The sequence below is a fragment of the Bidens hawaiensis genome, unplaced genomic scaffold, assembly GCF_021521415.1.
Source record: "Bidens hawaiensis isolate Kalapana, Puna unplaced genomic scaffold, B.hawaiensis_p1.1 tig00011475_1, whole genome shotgun sequence".
Lineage (NCBI taxonomy): Eukaryota > Viridiplantae > Streptophyta > Magnoliopsida > Asterales > Asteraceae > Bidens > Bidens hawaiensis.
In genome coordinates this window covers 190,250-207,047 of record NW_027491898.1, presented here as the reverse complement: position 1 = coordinate 207,047, position 16,798 = coordinate 190,250, and the positions used below count along the sequence as shown (strand labels likewise).

The following is a 16,798-nucleotide window of genomic DNA, read 5'->3' as shown; positions in this document are numbered from 1 at the left end:
GTTGGTGCTGAATCGGGGTGGTGGCTGGGTGGCGGTGGTCGACATGGTTGGTAGCGGTGGCTGGTTGACATGGGGTGAACGGAGGTAGGGGCGCCGGAAACCATGGAGTCTCCGGAAAAGGTGGGTGCGTCGGAAACCATGGAGTCGCCGGAAAAGGTTGTTGGTGCCGGTTCGGGTTGGTGGCGGTGGCCGGAGTGGTGTAGTTGGTAAATGATAAATGATAAATGCGCAACCAACCATGTGATAATAATCAATCGAATCATAACAAACATGCATATAACCAAATCATGTGTGCCAATGAAATCGTTGCCAAGCGAATCGGGCATTGATTACAATGACTAAGGTTGTCGTTTTACCTTTACCAAGCGAATCGGGCTCCGGTTACTAAGACGGTCGTATGATCATGCTAATGAGAACCCTCTACAAGGGGATATGTTGGACCTCTCCGAAACGTTATCAAGTAAACAATTAAACATGTAGCAATTAGCAAATAGCATTCAACTGATATTCACACAATGATTATATTTACGATTTTGTGTATATATATAGATAGAAAATATGAATAAGTACACATATGTCCCCAAAACGTTTGAAAACAAAAGAGGAATGATCAAACTCACATTGGATGGAAGGCAAGTGATTAATAAATTCAACAAACGAACTAATGATTTAAGCGAGTCGTCCAATACATGTCCAACGAGATTAATGATCAGAATCTGAAACTTTGTGATATGAAACTATAAATAAAAACAAACTTAATGCCACAGGAATCAATCCAAACGGATGAGTAGAACTCTAGGTATGTTGATTTTAATGTTTAAACGAGTCGAGTCTGACCAGAATCTGAACTTCGAGTCGGGAGTCGGGTTTTGGTCAAAACCCTTAAAATTTAATTACGAGAAGAAAATCCTTCTGTACCGAACATTGAATCCGACCAGAAGTATGAGAAAACGAGAAGTCAAAGTTGTTGACTGTTTTACCCTTTATCGGGTTTTAAAGCAATTGACCAATCAATACCCTTCAATCTCATAAATTGATTGAAGGTTATTGACTAGGGAATATGTATGAACAATTTTACAGTCTACAACTTACCCGGAAAGTGAAAGGATCAAGAGATATAGCGAGTCAAAGATCAACGTATAAGCAAAGTCAAACGTCAAGGCTTGTGTCTTTAACGAATATGCAAAAACCGAAGGGTTTGAGAATTAGCAGAGGTAGGTGACGGCTGGAGGAGATGTAGTAGGGTTAGGTTAAGGTTTACAGCAGGGAATTATGATGTGTTTATATAAGAATAGCTAAAAACGAACCAAATATGGGCTTTTTGGCCCGTTTAAGCAAGTTAATGCGATTTAAGGAAAGAATCTTCGATTTATTCACAAAGATCAGCTCTTGGACAAGGGAAAACGAATTAGGAATGGTATTTTAGTTTTATGATGTTTACTTGGACTTTAATTCGCTCTAACATGCCTATAATAAACAATTTTATACCTTAAACGAACTAGAAAACAAACTAAGGCTTAAACGATCTGTGCAGGTATCCCGTCGCGCCGCACCGACACCTAGGGTGGTCCTGTCGTGCAGCGCCCTGGGCCACAATGGGGAAAGTTTATTTTTTTGCATTTTTAGTCCCTGTAGTTTTATATTTGGTCCATTATTGAACTTTTATATATTTTAAATAAGGATTTAGACATTATATAAAGTATGAGGGGTATAAATTGAACATTAGAAACTTAAATATATTATTTTTGTTTAATAATGAAAATCTAAATTATTCCCGGTCGGTTTAAGCGTAAACGAAAAATCCGAGATGTTATACGAAGGAAATGGAATTGGTGTTGCTTCCATTTCCTTGCTTTCCATGTTTAAGATTTCATTTTGACCAGAATTTTTGTTTGGTCTTTGAAAAGTGGAATGTTTAGGAGGTTGAACAGGTAAAGATTGTTCATCATCGCTACTATCCAACCCCGTATCATCCTCCACCACACCTTCAACCAAGTCGGGTGAATGATTGATTTTGAATTCCTTACCACTTCGTAAAACACTAACCTGATTTATTGGAACATTACGAGAAGTAGTATGGGAAGGGTTCACCTTGGTGTCACTTGGTAATTGACCTTTTTTCTTCTTCAAATTTGACACCTTGGTTGCAACTTGACCCATTTTAGCGATCAACGAATGAATTGCCTTATCACGAATGTAACATCTAGGAAAATCCATATTTATTTTGGGTTAAAATTGCCAACTTTGAAAGTTGAAGGATTAAAAATATTTTTTCAAAGATAAGTAAAGGGAAGAATGAGATAAAGAAAAACAAAGTATTATTATGTTAAGGTAATAAGGAAAAATAAGAGAAGAAAATAAAGGCATCTTATCTTAAGAAAATAAGAAAATCCATCCCACATGGAAAGATGGAAGAAAAGGTAAGCATTTCACATGGGTATAAATAAGGAAAAGATACTTTCATCCCACATAGAAACAAACAAATAAATGGAAGCACTTTATAAAGAAGCAAGTTTCCATAAAAATGTTGTAATGTGGCTAACCACTCTCCATAGTCCTCGCGGAGGGTGCGAAGCACCCGACGTGCACGGGCACGGGCACGGGCGAGGGGCGTAATGTGGCGTTTTGATGGCGCACTTCGCACGTTCGCATCGCCGCGAGCCGCATAAGGGCCGCTTTATTATTTTTGGATAATTCAAGGACTAAAAATGAGAATTTGAAACTTGCATCTTCGCGATATGCGAAGTTGCAAAACAGGCGCATCTTCGTGATACGCGAAGGACAAAAGACTTGGACCGACTTAGGAGCATCTTCGCGATACGCGAAGACATATTCGCGATATGCGAAGTTGCATCTCTGCATGCGTGACACGTGGCAAGCCTACTGATGACTCAGCAAAGCTAATGCACCTTCGCGATACGCGAAGCAGCTTCGCGATACGCGAAGATGCATGATTTCAGCTATAAATAGAAAGGTGTACGGCACATTCCAACTCACACCAACCACTTCACTTTTCACACGGTTGCATCGTTTTGCGTGCCGACCTCGAAAAGTGTGTCGACCTTGACAGGCGTACCAACCTCGTGAAGCGTGCCAAGCTCCGAAGCTCTGACGGTTTAAGCAATAATACGCGATATAGAGTAGAAGTGCCGCTCGACCAATCATAGGCATTTAACTCCAACTACCCGTACGAGGTAGGGGTTCTGATTAAATTATTATTTTATTATTATAATAATAGCTTAGACCAGAGTCGGGGGTATAGCCCGAACCTTGATCATTGTTAAGTATAATATAACTTTTCATAAGCAAAGGTTATAGTTAAATTGTTGTTTCTTCACGATTAAGAAACATAATCATTTACAGGCAAAGGGTATAGTTAAAATAGTATTTCTTAATGATTAAGAAAGATACTATTCATTCACACAGGTTATAGATAAAGTAATGTTTCTTCTTGAAGAATAAACCTGGTATAAATGTTTAAGAAGAAACCTGAGATATAATTAATAAATAAACAAAGGGACAAATGTCCACATGTTTTGTACAAATAAATTATTAAGGTTACAGCTATACAAAACAGACTACGGGGTCTGAAGCTAGATCGTAGATCTAGATATTTATACAAATGTTATACTCGTACTATAGGTCCGAGATAACAGCCAATCAATCAATCTGAAAGCTGAAAACAGAAACAGGAGTCAGTAACAGAAACTGATTTACAGACAGGGGTCAGTAACCAAAACTGATCAATATACAGGAATCAGTGTCAGAAACTGATTACAATCATAACAGGTGAATACGCCCCAAACTTTTACAACTCTTTTAGAGTCTGAACTGTTTACATAGGATTTACAAATTCTTAAAACTTTGTGCTACAATAATTAGAAACAGGCATACTCAAATTAAGAGTATACATGTGTCTGGATCCATACATACATGGTGACTCGGATTTCCCCGAGGCCATGCATATCATCAAACATGCCTCTGGTGGTCTACGGGACTGATCAGAGAAATGATATTGTGTATATGATTAATTATACATGTACTTAGGGTAATTGTAACCTAATTGAGTTGGGTGCCTAATGAGTATTGTCACAAAGGTATTGTTATTGTTTACACACTGGTATTATTGAGTCAGCGTCATTCACCGGCTGTGTGCTGACGTATTTTTCCCCACATTTCAGGGAACTGTAAAGAATAAAACTGACAGGAAAGACTGATAGAAGATTGGAGACATAGTCATTAGAAGTGATCTGATGACTCAGATATTTTAGTTAAATATTGTAAAGAATCATATTTTGAAATAACATGTATTGAAATAACAAAACGGGTATTTTGACCCGACATTTTATAAATGAATATTTTATTTAAAGACTTCCCCTAAAACAAACCCGCAACTCTGATATATTTTCAAAACCGGATATCAACTAACAGGCGTCGCACCCAGGCCCTAAGTCGGGGTGTGACAACGAATTTCATCTTTTTGCACACAAGCCTCATCCATTTGATTCCTCTTTTGCATTTCTTGTTTCATCATCTTGAGCACTTCCATGACTCCATTCCCACTTCAATCGGATAAGCCTGACCACCCAGGTTGCTCTCTATTAGGTTGTTTTTGATATTGCCTTTGAAAGCCATGATTGTTTCCACCCCGAGCATTTCCTTGATTTGTGTATGGTTGGCGAGGAACAAAATTGGATTGAGAGGTCCTTCGAAATTTTGATTGAGTTAAGTTGCTAGATTGCCATATCTAAAATTGGGGTGATTTCTCAAACCTGGATGGTATGTATTGGAATTCACGTTGTATTTCCTATTACCCCCTCCTTGGCCTTGGATTGCATTCACCCCTTCAAACTGCTCTTCCAAACTCGAACACATATCAGTTGCATGTCCCAAGTCATTACAATTACCACAAATGTTGTACACTTGATCAGTAGTTTGGGTTGCCTCATTGTTTAGAGCATGCACTTGTGGTCTTGTAACAACATTCCTTTCTCTTCTTTAAGATTGTGCCTTCCTTTTCGATGTTACCAACATTTGTTCTAAACATGCCTAATCGTCTTGCTCATTATTAGTACCAAGCGTGCCATTAGTAATAGCCATCAAATCCTGCGCATCCTCCGGTGTTAACCCCTTATGAAAGGCATTCAATAACTCCTATAAATCAATACCATGATGAGGACAGTTTTTAATCATCATATTAAACCTCTCAAATGCTTCATGAAACATTTCATCAGACTGTTATTGAAAACTTCTTAGATTCCTTCTCGCATCACTAGTCTTTTGAGCAGTGAAGAACTCTTCCAAGTATCTTTGTTGCATTTCAGCCCAAGTGTAAATAGATGCCGATGGTAAAATGTAAAACCACCGTCTTGCTTTATCTTTCAAAGAAAACTGAAAAGTACCAATTTGATATCGTCGGAAGAAAACCTTGACCTCCAATGGTGTTGCAAATAGAATCATACGCTTCTATATGGAAATATGGTTCTTCCGTGGCCAACCCCTTATACTTAGGCAAACTATGGAGTGAATTGGTCCTCACTTCAAACGTTCTTCCTTCATGATTTTGAGGACTGGAGAAGGATTATTAGTAATGATTGGTCTGAAATGAGCTTCAACCCCCTTACTACCTCACCATCATGTCTCCTTGGAACACCCAATGGTAGTCTTGGTGGTAATCCTTCTTGCCTTGGTATTTGCCTTCGGGGAATTTGTTAAGGAACTTGTTGTTGCACTTGTTGTTGATAAGGTTGTTGTTGATAGGGTTGTTGGTATTGCGGTTGTCCTTGAGGAACTTATGGTCGCCCCATTTTTGTTAAACCTGTTCCAGATGATGTCTTGGTGCATACGCAAACCGACCTTGAGTTTTCAATTGATTCCTATCACCTCCACTTTCACATTCTTCATCATATTCTTCATAACCTTTGTCATCCTCACCATAACATGCCCCTCCAAATGGATGTGATTGCAATCGAGGACCCGACAAGGTATGGCTTATGGGTGGGCCTTGTTGAAAAAGGTATGGTGGATTTTGTTGGGATGATGATTGTCCTTGAGCAGGAAAGAAATTACTTAAGGGTGGAAGGCTAGATGGCGTTTGGAATCTAAACACACTTAAATTGGTTACAATCATGGGAATTGTGGTGGTAACAGGTTTAGTTTCACTGGATGGAGGAATTTCTACAGACAGAGGCGGGGGCATGGGAGGTAATGATTGACCAAAAGATATTTGGTTGGATCCAATGCTCTACTTTGTGTGCTAGGAGATCCAACAATTTTATTCTTCTAATGAAGAACTCGATTCCAGCTGATTGTTCGTTCAATTTCAGGATCAAACGCTTATGGTGATGAAGAATAAAAGCTTCAAGTATGCACACACCTTTAAATACCTACACACTAACACAACCAGAGTAAACCTGACAATAACACACAAAACTACCAAAGAAAGCATACGTCGCACACTATCTCCCCGGCAACGGCGCCAAAATTTGACGTGGAGTCGAAGTCCCACTCAAATTTAATTCTAATTATACTAATTAGCTAGTGGTAAATGGGTATCAAACACAGGGAGTTTATGGAAAATATGTTTACTATTTAGTTTATGAGCTAACAAAGATAAAAATAAAATGCAAAACGCAATTTCAAAGTTTAGTTAGTTTGTTTTTAAGAACTGAAAGCAAATTGAAATTAACACGAAAGTTGTGAACTATAAATGAAGGAGTATTCCTTTCGGGTTTCAGGTTTTCACACGACAACAAATGTTAATGTTCACTAGAAAGAACCACAAGAATGTGGTTCGTATATGTTCAATTGGTTATGGTTAAAAGGAACTAAGTGTTCGGATTCATAAAACGCGAGGTTGTTACCCAATAACCAATTAACATAGCCAACCCAAATCCCTGCCACTAAATCTTAATTGGCAATGGCACCAAGAATGTATGGATCAAAATCTAGGTCAAACAATATTAACAATCTACAAACAACCACACAAACTCTATAATAATACTAAATGCAATGGATTAAATCATCATTCTAGAAATTAGAGAACAAGTAACATAGTTGTCTTGCAATTAAACCTTACACTCGAGAGAAACACGAAGGAGATTAGCCACTCATTGTTTGGACAATCATATGCATATCAAATCCGAATCCCTAATCAATTGTAGCTTCATTCTCCACTTAGAAAGCCTCAAAACCAATGTTCTTTTGCCCCAAAATCACCCCCAGGACGTTTGTGTTCGAAAATAATGAAAAGACAATGAAAAGTCTCATAAAAAATTGACATATATGGTGTAACCGTCATTCATCGCTGACTCTACCATAAGCTACGGTGTCTACTGTAGCTTGCGGTAGACTTCAATTTTCCACAGTGGGCAGCCTTTGTCCACAATAGCATAGTTTTGAAAAACCTCTACCATAGCTTACGGTGGCCACCGTAAGCTACGATAGCTTCAGCATCACCTTCATCTTTCTTGCTCCTTTTCTTTGTTGTTTACTTCATGTTCGATTCTTTTTGTAACATTCGTAATTTTGGACCCGAAAACCTGACCCGTTTAAAATTTTCTTTATGTTATTATTCATTTATTATTCGAACAATCGTTATTTGAGCAAATTAATAAATATATTATTTTATCTAGCCTTTTTGTTTCGTTACGTGTCACCCAGTTAGTTAGTAAATAATATATTTTAAAAACTATCGTTATGGTGCAAATTTAATCCCTTATCCAAGTTCATTTTCCCAACTTGACAAACTGATAACAACAGGGTTAAAGTGTAAAATTATTTTGAAAAACAACTTTTTTCCTTGTTCCTTTTTCCCTCCTGTCGGCCTACCCCCCCCCCCCCCCCCACCCCCACCCCCCCCCCCACCCCCATTCTTCATTTTGACCCTCTAAATCAGCCGTTAATCATGGAATTGACTTCATATAAACGATAATTGATCAAAAACGCATCCCAATCAATCACTAATTACGCTATTGACAACTTTATGTTAACAAATTCGTTCATGATGAACCGTGGACCAAACCGACACCAAAACCCTATAAATTCATGCCTATAATTCAATTAATTGATCTTGCACCCTCTTTATAACATTATGAATCAAAGCCTCAATTCAATTTAACCTTAGAAGCTGTTTCAGATCAAGTATTGGATCGCGTTCTAGCCAAAACCCTAATTCAACGTTCACCCTCAATACAACATCGTTTAAGGTAATTGATGTATGGATTTTATTCGCATTTTTGTGCTTGTTAAAACCCCTCTATCAATTTTAATTGACAAAGGGCATACGATCTTCAATTTGGGATTGATTATGATATAGGGTTTCTGCAATTTGGGGATAATTGTGACTTGTATTATTAAACTATTAGAACTAAGCTATTACAAACTGATTGCTTGGTCTAGCTGGTTGTGAATGCATGGACTTACACGACCCCGGTGCAGACGCGAGTTCGAGTCTCCCGGAGCCGGTTTTTGGCATTTTTTTTCCTCTTTTCATTCTTTCCTTTGTTTTGCTTTATATTGATTTATTTATTTATTATTACTATATAAATATCGTTATTGGTTATTCTTCTTTAAAATTTATCATATATGGATATGTATATGTATATATAAATTTTTTATTATAAATCTATATATTTTTTATCGACAAAATGGCAAAAGACGATCTTTACGTTTCACCTGTTTTCATTAGACGTCCTTTAATGAAAGAAATAGCAAAATGCATAATTCATGTTTCAAATTTGTTTCACGTTACGTCCTTTGTCACTAACCCAATTAAACTTTTTTGTTAAATCTGATCATGTGCCTTGCACATGACGGTATTTTTGTAATTTTATATATAATTTATTTTATAATTAAAACCACTCTCTCTCTTTAACACCTTACATCTTCATTTGATGTTCTAATAAGTCCACTGACCGGCGACGGTCTTTGTAGCCGGAACTTGAACGGAGATGAGGAACAAGATGATGGGGAGGCTCTTGATGATGGAGAGAAGACCGGTGAGTTGGATATTACAACTCAGCGCCACCGTCGAATGGCTACCGCCACCGTCTCAGACGAACGACCACCGCCACCACCAATGACCTGAACAAAACCCAGCCTTTACCTAAATTCTATACTCTCCACTGAAGACTAGGGTTTCGAGCTAAAGAGAGATTTGAGTTCGAAATCCTTCAAATTGATAGCCCCAAATCAAGGTGAAGCTGGATATGAGTTCGATCTTTGCTTGTGGGTTTTGACAATACCACCGGAAAATGGTTGGTAGGGTGTTGGGGTTGGAGTTGCTGGTTCGTTTTTCGAACCTAATCAAGGTAGCTCTGTAAGAAAGATGCGTTTTTTTTTGGTGGATTCGAGGCCGTGGTGGTGGCGGTGACCTTGATCGATGATTTTGGAAGGAGAAATAGAGAGATAGGGAAGAGGGAGCAACGGTGTCGACGCCGGAACAATGGCAGAACCCTAAGTCACCACCGTCTCCGTCACCGGGAGTGGCTCTTGGCTCGACCAGACCCGCTAACCACCACCATTATGGCGTTATGTAATAACCAAACATGGCGGCAGGGGTTTTTCGAGGAAAAAGTGTGGCGAGAGAAAGAGAGAGAGATTTAAGAGCGAGGTTTTACCGGCATTGATGGCCGGTTGGGTGATGGTGGCGTTGAATTGGCCAGGATGGCTTTGAACAATTGTGGTGATTACCTTGAACGTTGAATTACTGTAATTTTTTTTAAGGTTTGAAGAAGATGATGAGAGAAAGGGAGAGAGAGAAGAAAGAGAGAGGGATATATATATGCTTAATATTATTTAATTTTCAAGAGTAAAATGACTAAAATACCCACATGTGTCATGCACATGACCAGATTTAACGAGAAAAATTAACCGGGTTAGGGACAAAGGACATAATGTGATAGACTTTTTACACGTAAAGGATGCCTTTTGCTATTTCTTTCATTTAAGGACGTCTAATGAAATCAGGTCAAACGTAAATGACGTATTTTGCCATTTTGTCTTTTTCATCCTTAACCTAATATAATTTTTGAAGATAACTAAATTCAAAATAGCCTTATTTGTTTAAATGAACTGATCATGTAGGCATCTAAAATAAATTTTCTTTCGTCTAAACTCTTTCGAATATGTATATATTTATGAACATATGTACATATAAAGAAAATCTTTTTAATAATAAGCTAAACGAACCGGTCATCGCTAAACTTTTAAAACGAGTGTTCGCTTGATTTGTCAATATATACGTAATATTAATTGACGATTATTAACTTAAAATTGACATGTAACTTGTAATAATATTTAAACTAATTACATTTTTTTATCACAAGTTTATAAAATTTATGAAATATATATTTAACGACTTTTCAATCCCAATCCGTTATAAACCATTTAATCTTGTCTTGTTCGTTTATGTTGATTATTCATTTTAGTTGTACCTCTTATAAATAGGACTTATCGTCGAGAATCCTTGTGGATATAACTAACTTATCTTCACCGTAACCGTAACCGTTACCGTCATCTCTTTACCACTTCACCTTATTTCATGTGAGTAATCACTCTCCCTTTTTTTCTCTATTTTTGTTTTGGGGACATTATGCGTACTAGAAACTATTATTATAATATTATTTCGCTCAAACACAATTCCATTAATTGCGTGGTTGTAATGATGCTCAATTAATTGTTATTGCTACATGAATTATATGTTTACGACTTTATGGTTGGTTGGTATCTCATCCTCATCCTCATAATATGATCATGCGCCATCCGAGTAGGCATGTCCGAATCTAGTGGCATGTTCGAAAAGACACATTTGTTTATTTTTATGTTATGTTGTTATTGGTTATGAATTTGTTTGAGTAGGCATGTCCGTATTCTAGTGGCATGATTGAAAAGATACTTATACTTGTTAAAATTAATTGGTGTTATTCACATACGCAAGGAATTGTTTATTTCTCATTATTATTATATTATATTTGCACTAAACCATGGTAACTCACTCAACATGTGTTGTTAACAAATTATTTTAACGCATAATGCAGGTTGTTATAGGAAGTTATTTAAAGTGAAGACATAGATTTGGACTTTAGGTTAAAAATTATAAAGTTTAAATGTTGTATTAAATTCTTTTTCAATTGAATTATTTGTGTACGATTGTTGTGAATAAATAAATTTAGATATTGACATTTTATTATTATTATTAGTGTCTTTGAGCTATGATACAAATTATGTCGCGCCCCGGCATGTTTCGCGCGTAGGTTAGGGTGTGACACTCTTGTTCGCCTTTCACCATGCTACCTCCTAGCACCTTTTCATACCTCTTGTACCTATAATAATAAAGTATGCCGTAGTCATCGAATTCCTTAAAGTTAAACAATTAAACACACAATTATTATTATATTTATAACAATTAAGGGTTGCCCTACGGTTCACCCGTCATGTGTGTGTGTATATATAATCTGAAAATAATTCAAGTAAAACGAATCAAACCTAGGAGAGTAAGGCTTTGCTCACACTTGATTCGTTTTTAAACCGAACCAAAATTGAATGAGCATTTTCCAAGTAATTTATATATATACACAATTGCGGGAGATTGTGTGCATCACTACTTGCACTTTATGCTTAAGTAATATTCTTTATTTTTATCTAATTTTCTTATTATTATTATTATTATTATTTTATTTTTTTTATTTTTTTTTTACTTTTGACTCCAACACTTTTTGTAAGACCCCGAATCCCGGGAATCCTACAGTTGGTAATCACATCCATAATTTCACAAAAATTTAAAACCAGACAATTCTTTGTGTTTAAAACCAGTTCAGAGTAAATAACAGCGGAAAAGTTTAAGTATTAGAAATCCCAAAACACGGGTACAGGTGTCCAAAATCAGTTGTAAATAAAATATTCGTTTGAAATCCTTGACCAGAAATGCCGTCAACCTTCCGAGTAGCATCCAGCACGTCCAAGCGGTAGCATCCACTTCTTAACCTGAAAGTCAATCTAACATACACACAAAGTCAGCTTGAGCTGAGTGAGTTCAAGTTTTCATAAACAATAATTCATACTTTCTTTCAAAATTATAGTTATAAACAATAGAGAGGATAAAATAAAATAAATAATATAATTCACCAAGTAATACATTCATCGTCGAACACACGTACACGGGCCTCTCCACCACGAGTCAAGACTCGAGTAATATATTTGACCAGGACGGGTAAGACTTAAGCATGTGACACGAGCCTCTCCACCACGAGTCAAACCCGAGTAATATATTTGACTCGGTCACCGCTTACACATCCAAGCACGAGATACGGGCCTCTCCACCACGGGTACAAACCGAGTAATATATTTGACCCGATCTCGGCTCATATATCCAAGCACGTGATACGGGCCTCTCCACCACGGGTACAACCCAAGTAATATATTTGACCCGATCACGGCTCAACATCCAACGGGCCTCTTCACCACGGGATTTTAAAACCCATGTAATATATTTGACCCGCCAAAATGATGATCACGTCACACGGGCCTCTCCACCACGGGTACAACCCGAGTAATATATTTGACCCGGCCGTGAATCACCATGCACACACACATCAATAAGCCTACACACATCATTCTTATTCACGAGGAACTAAATATCATTACACAATTGTAGGATATAAGGTAACACATCCTCATACGTACATACATACCTCCATATATACATACATATATATACCTACATATATATATATATATCATCCCATACGGGAACTAAGTAGATAGGTCTACTCATATTCAATTACTGCCAAGTCTACTAACATCCTCGAGTTTAGACCATCAATAATGTATGTAACCTTAAGGACACAAGACCATGAACGAGTCTAAAATATCCTAAGGCATATAAAATAATTCAAATATAGCTTTCAAAATGCACCATCACGAGTGAGACCATGTAAAACTATTCAAATCATTGTAACGAGTAAAATCGTTTAAAATTGTATTTCGGTGTGTATGCTAGCCCAAAACGTAATAGAGTAAAAAGGGCATCATGAACTCACCTGAAATCAATCGAACACCTGCAACGAGATAGGAAATCCCTAAGTGCACAATCACAAGCAAGGGCCTATAAAAATTATACACAACGCGTTACTAAGCTAGACCGAAAGAGCACTCTTGCCTAATGGGCCGCCCAAGCCCAACACTTTGGCCCAAGGCCCAACACTTGGCCCAAGGCCAAACAACTTGGCCCAAGGCCCAACAACTTGGCCCAAGGCCCAACCACTTGGGTCGAGGCCCAACCCAACCCCAATTACTCTACCTCAGCCCCTAAACCTTTCAACTAACCAAATCCACCCTACGAATATGGCCGAGGCTAACCATGATGCACAACTCACCCGTCGGTAACCAAATCGAGTCGAATACGCGCGAAATAAATCTTAAAACCAATTGTCAAACGAATCAACCCCAAATGGACTAAATTCCCATCTTAACCTTTTCTTACATCATAATTATGTCACCCGAGTTGATAGGGTTGACGGTTCCTTTTTACAACTTTCAATTTAACATTTGAACGAAAATTCGCGCACCGCCGACTCGATTGACCATTCACCAACCAAACAGCCCCGAGTATCAAAAATATAATTTTCCCACAGCCCTTAATTCCCCCCTAGGGCTGAACAAACTGATTCGGTCGGTCATCCGATCGTTTAACGCATCAAGCTCAACAATTGCCAATCCTACACCCGATAAACCCTAGTTTTCGAACTAAAATCGATTGACCGACCTAAACACCTCCATTGACCATGAAATTTTAGTATGTTGTAAGTGACATACCTAAGAAGATGATGGAGTACGAACTTCAATTATAACAGCCCCGAAAGATGCGAGAAAGGGCAGCCACCGGTTAAGCCTAAAACCAACTTATCGATCAATAACGAATATAACATGCAGATTTTAGCATGCAAAGATGTATTTTATTACATAGGAAAAACATGGAATTAGATTATCAAATTTTTACCAGTGTTGCATAAATATCTTAAGTTTATAAAAAAAATTTTATTATATTTTTCTAGTGGACACAAAAATCATAAAAATTCTTCCAACACAGAAAGGTATGTGCAGCTATTTCAGCATGCAACAAAATGGTTTTATTTTTATAAAATTCATTACTGAACCAAATTAAACGATTCCAATTGGGTTAGGTTCCTAACTCAAAATGCTAACTTCCAGAAGTGGAACCAACCAATTTGGACCTGTCGAAAAAAGGTTATAACGTCGGGAAGACAGACCAGAATCCGACATCCCGCATCAGCTTTGACACTCGATTTTATAAAATCATAAAAACCAATCAAATCTCGTCCAAAAATTACGTATTATACCTTTCTCGAAAATAGACTCAAAGTAGAATATCATGGAATCAAGAATCGATCAAAAACAGTGGATTAACATCGCGTTACAGACCCTACAATAAATGTATACGAATCTGTCAGCAAGCTGTTATCATCAAAACTCAATCTTAACGACCAATAAACGCGTTAATATGATCAATTAAGGTGTAAAAGAGTTGTATACACTTAATACCGACCTTGAATTAGACTCGGGAGGGCTGGAACTCGGCTGGAGCTGCACGGAAAACAAGATGGGAGGGCTGTAGCTGCTGCGATCGGCTGCTGGTAGTAGTTAGGGTTAGGGTTTGTTTTGTTTTATGATATAGAAACAAAAGTTACATCCAAGTCCCTCCAAATTTAAGTGTAAGGCAAAATGGAAGGAAAGTTAAATGGTTTAACATACCGAGATGACGCAAAGGCTTCCGAGAAACGTCGGATAAATCCCGAGAATTATACATACTCTACAAGCTTTAATTCTTGAAACCGGAATTAACGGGCATTACACTTTTCATAGTTTATAAATATGTCACAAAATATTTTTTAGTCTAAACCCCTAACATTTTTTCACTTTCAACTTTGGTCTCCTAGACTTTTCATCTTTTAAAATTTTTTTGTTTAACATTTCGGTCTAAATTTAACGAGTTAGCACGCTGCAAAACCACCGTGTGTGGTTCAACGCTTTTATGTCCTTTTTTCCCGTTAAGTCCCGTCGCAATGCGTAGATGTTAAGTTAACTTGGTTATTTTTTTTATATATTACGCTTCGGTCTGATTTTTATGTGATAACACGACACAACGAACATGCGTGCTTCTACATTTTTTATGTCTACTTTTTTATTCGGTTTTCTTAATGATTATTAAAGTTACAAGCCGCTAGTGAGAGGAAGATGACCGAAGGCAGTGTCAGTAATGATGGTAACTTCATGCTTTCGAGTTGAGTGGATGCGTAAATACATGGTTTTATACCCCCTTCTGTAACACCCCGACTAAAGCGGAAACGCCTGAGTGTGACGTACAGATTGCTCAAACAGATGTGACACTATTAGGTGACCATAATAACATTATTTCATTTAAATCATCATGTAACACAAGTTTATCAAATAATACAAGTTGTAAACAAATAATTAAACGAAACGATAAGTTTTCTTTAAATATCCTATAAGCATGTTATGTGTCTTCTAACCTTCATCCTCGTATCTTTACACATGTAGCATATGTATAAAATAAAGTCAGCTATGAACATAGCTGGTGAGATTCACACAGTTGATATAATACGTAAAAATTATACAATTCCATGAAATTTGTGAAATGAGCACATAAGGGTTCTTTACACTCTACGCAATGGACCTGAGTGTAAAGAACAAACGAAGGTCCTTTCCAGTTGGGGCTACCAACTTATCCGATGATATGAGGTCCCTTTTCCACTCGATACAAATGGACCTGAGTGCAAAGGGGGACACATGATCATACTTATTGAGGCAACCACTTGAAATCCACGTATATAACAAATAAGCAAGTAAGCACACAAGTCCATGATATGAATTGTAGTTTGTAAGCAATATTGTAAATAATGAGGTTTGATAGGATACATATACTACCCCCAAAATATGAAAACATTTAAAAAGGGGGTGTGAGAAACTCACCTTGAAATCGAAGATAAACATTGCAATGAAAACCGAAAGCATGATGACGAAACCGAAGCGATTGAATCTCACGAACTATAAATAATAACGAAGATACAAAATCAAGGACTAGCTACCGGGATCAATAAAGTTAAAGTAATTTGGTTTTAGGGTTTAAGCATTATTTTAATTTTTTATTAATTTATGACATTATAATATTATTTTAAGTTTTAATGGAATTTTAATTATTTATATTATTTAAATATTATAACTAATGTTATTGAAAGACTTATGGTATATACAAGGCACAAATTTTATCTCGCAAAAATTAATTATGTTATTGGATTAAACTAGCGAATTATATCTAATGAATTATAGTTTAACGAAACTAATATTAACGAGAAAGAATTATAATATAATATTATTTACATGTTATTTCAACTAACGGTTTATTATTATTAATATGAGAAATCTTATGGAACATCGAATTTTGGTTTAATATTTATTTTGAAAACGGTTACGTTAGCCTACTTAACGAAACGAAAAAAAATAATAGTAATATAACATTATGATACTAACGGAGTCGTGAAACGAAAAATTAGTTGTTTAGATTTATAAATAATTTTAAGATAATTTATTTTAGCGATTTTAAAGTTAAATATTAATCTAATATTAGCCAGGTTTTAACGAAAACTTAACGGAAACGAAAGTCGTTTTTTTAGGTGATAAATATAAATTATAACTACTTCTATTTAATTTTATTTAAACAAAAAAAATTTTGCATTGACCCGGGTTGGAACCCGCGTCT

General features: G+C 36.7%; 1 protein-coding gene and 1 non-coding gene across 2 annotated transcripts in view; both read left to right on the top strand.

Annotated features, from left to right (window-relative positions):
- Nucleotides 1–16,798, top strand: part of LOC143538119 (glutathione S-transferase zeta class-like) — a 275,556-nt gene that overhangs the window by 166,088 nt on the left and 92,670 nt on the right. The window lies entirely within an intron of this gene.
- Nucleotides 5,165–5,270, top strand: LOC143538165 (small nucleolar RNA R71). The gene has a single exon (XR_013136207.1). It is a non-coding gene; the product is annotated as a small nucleolar RNA R71 (small nucleolar RNA).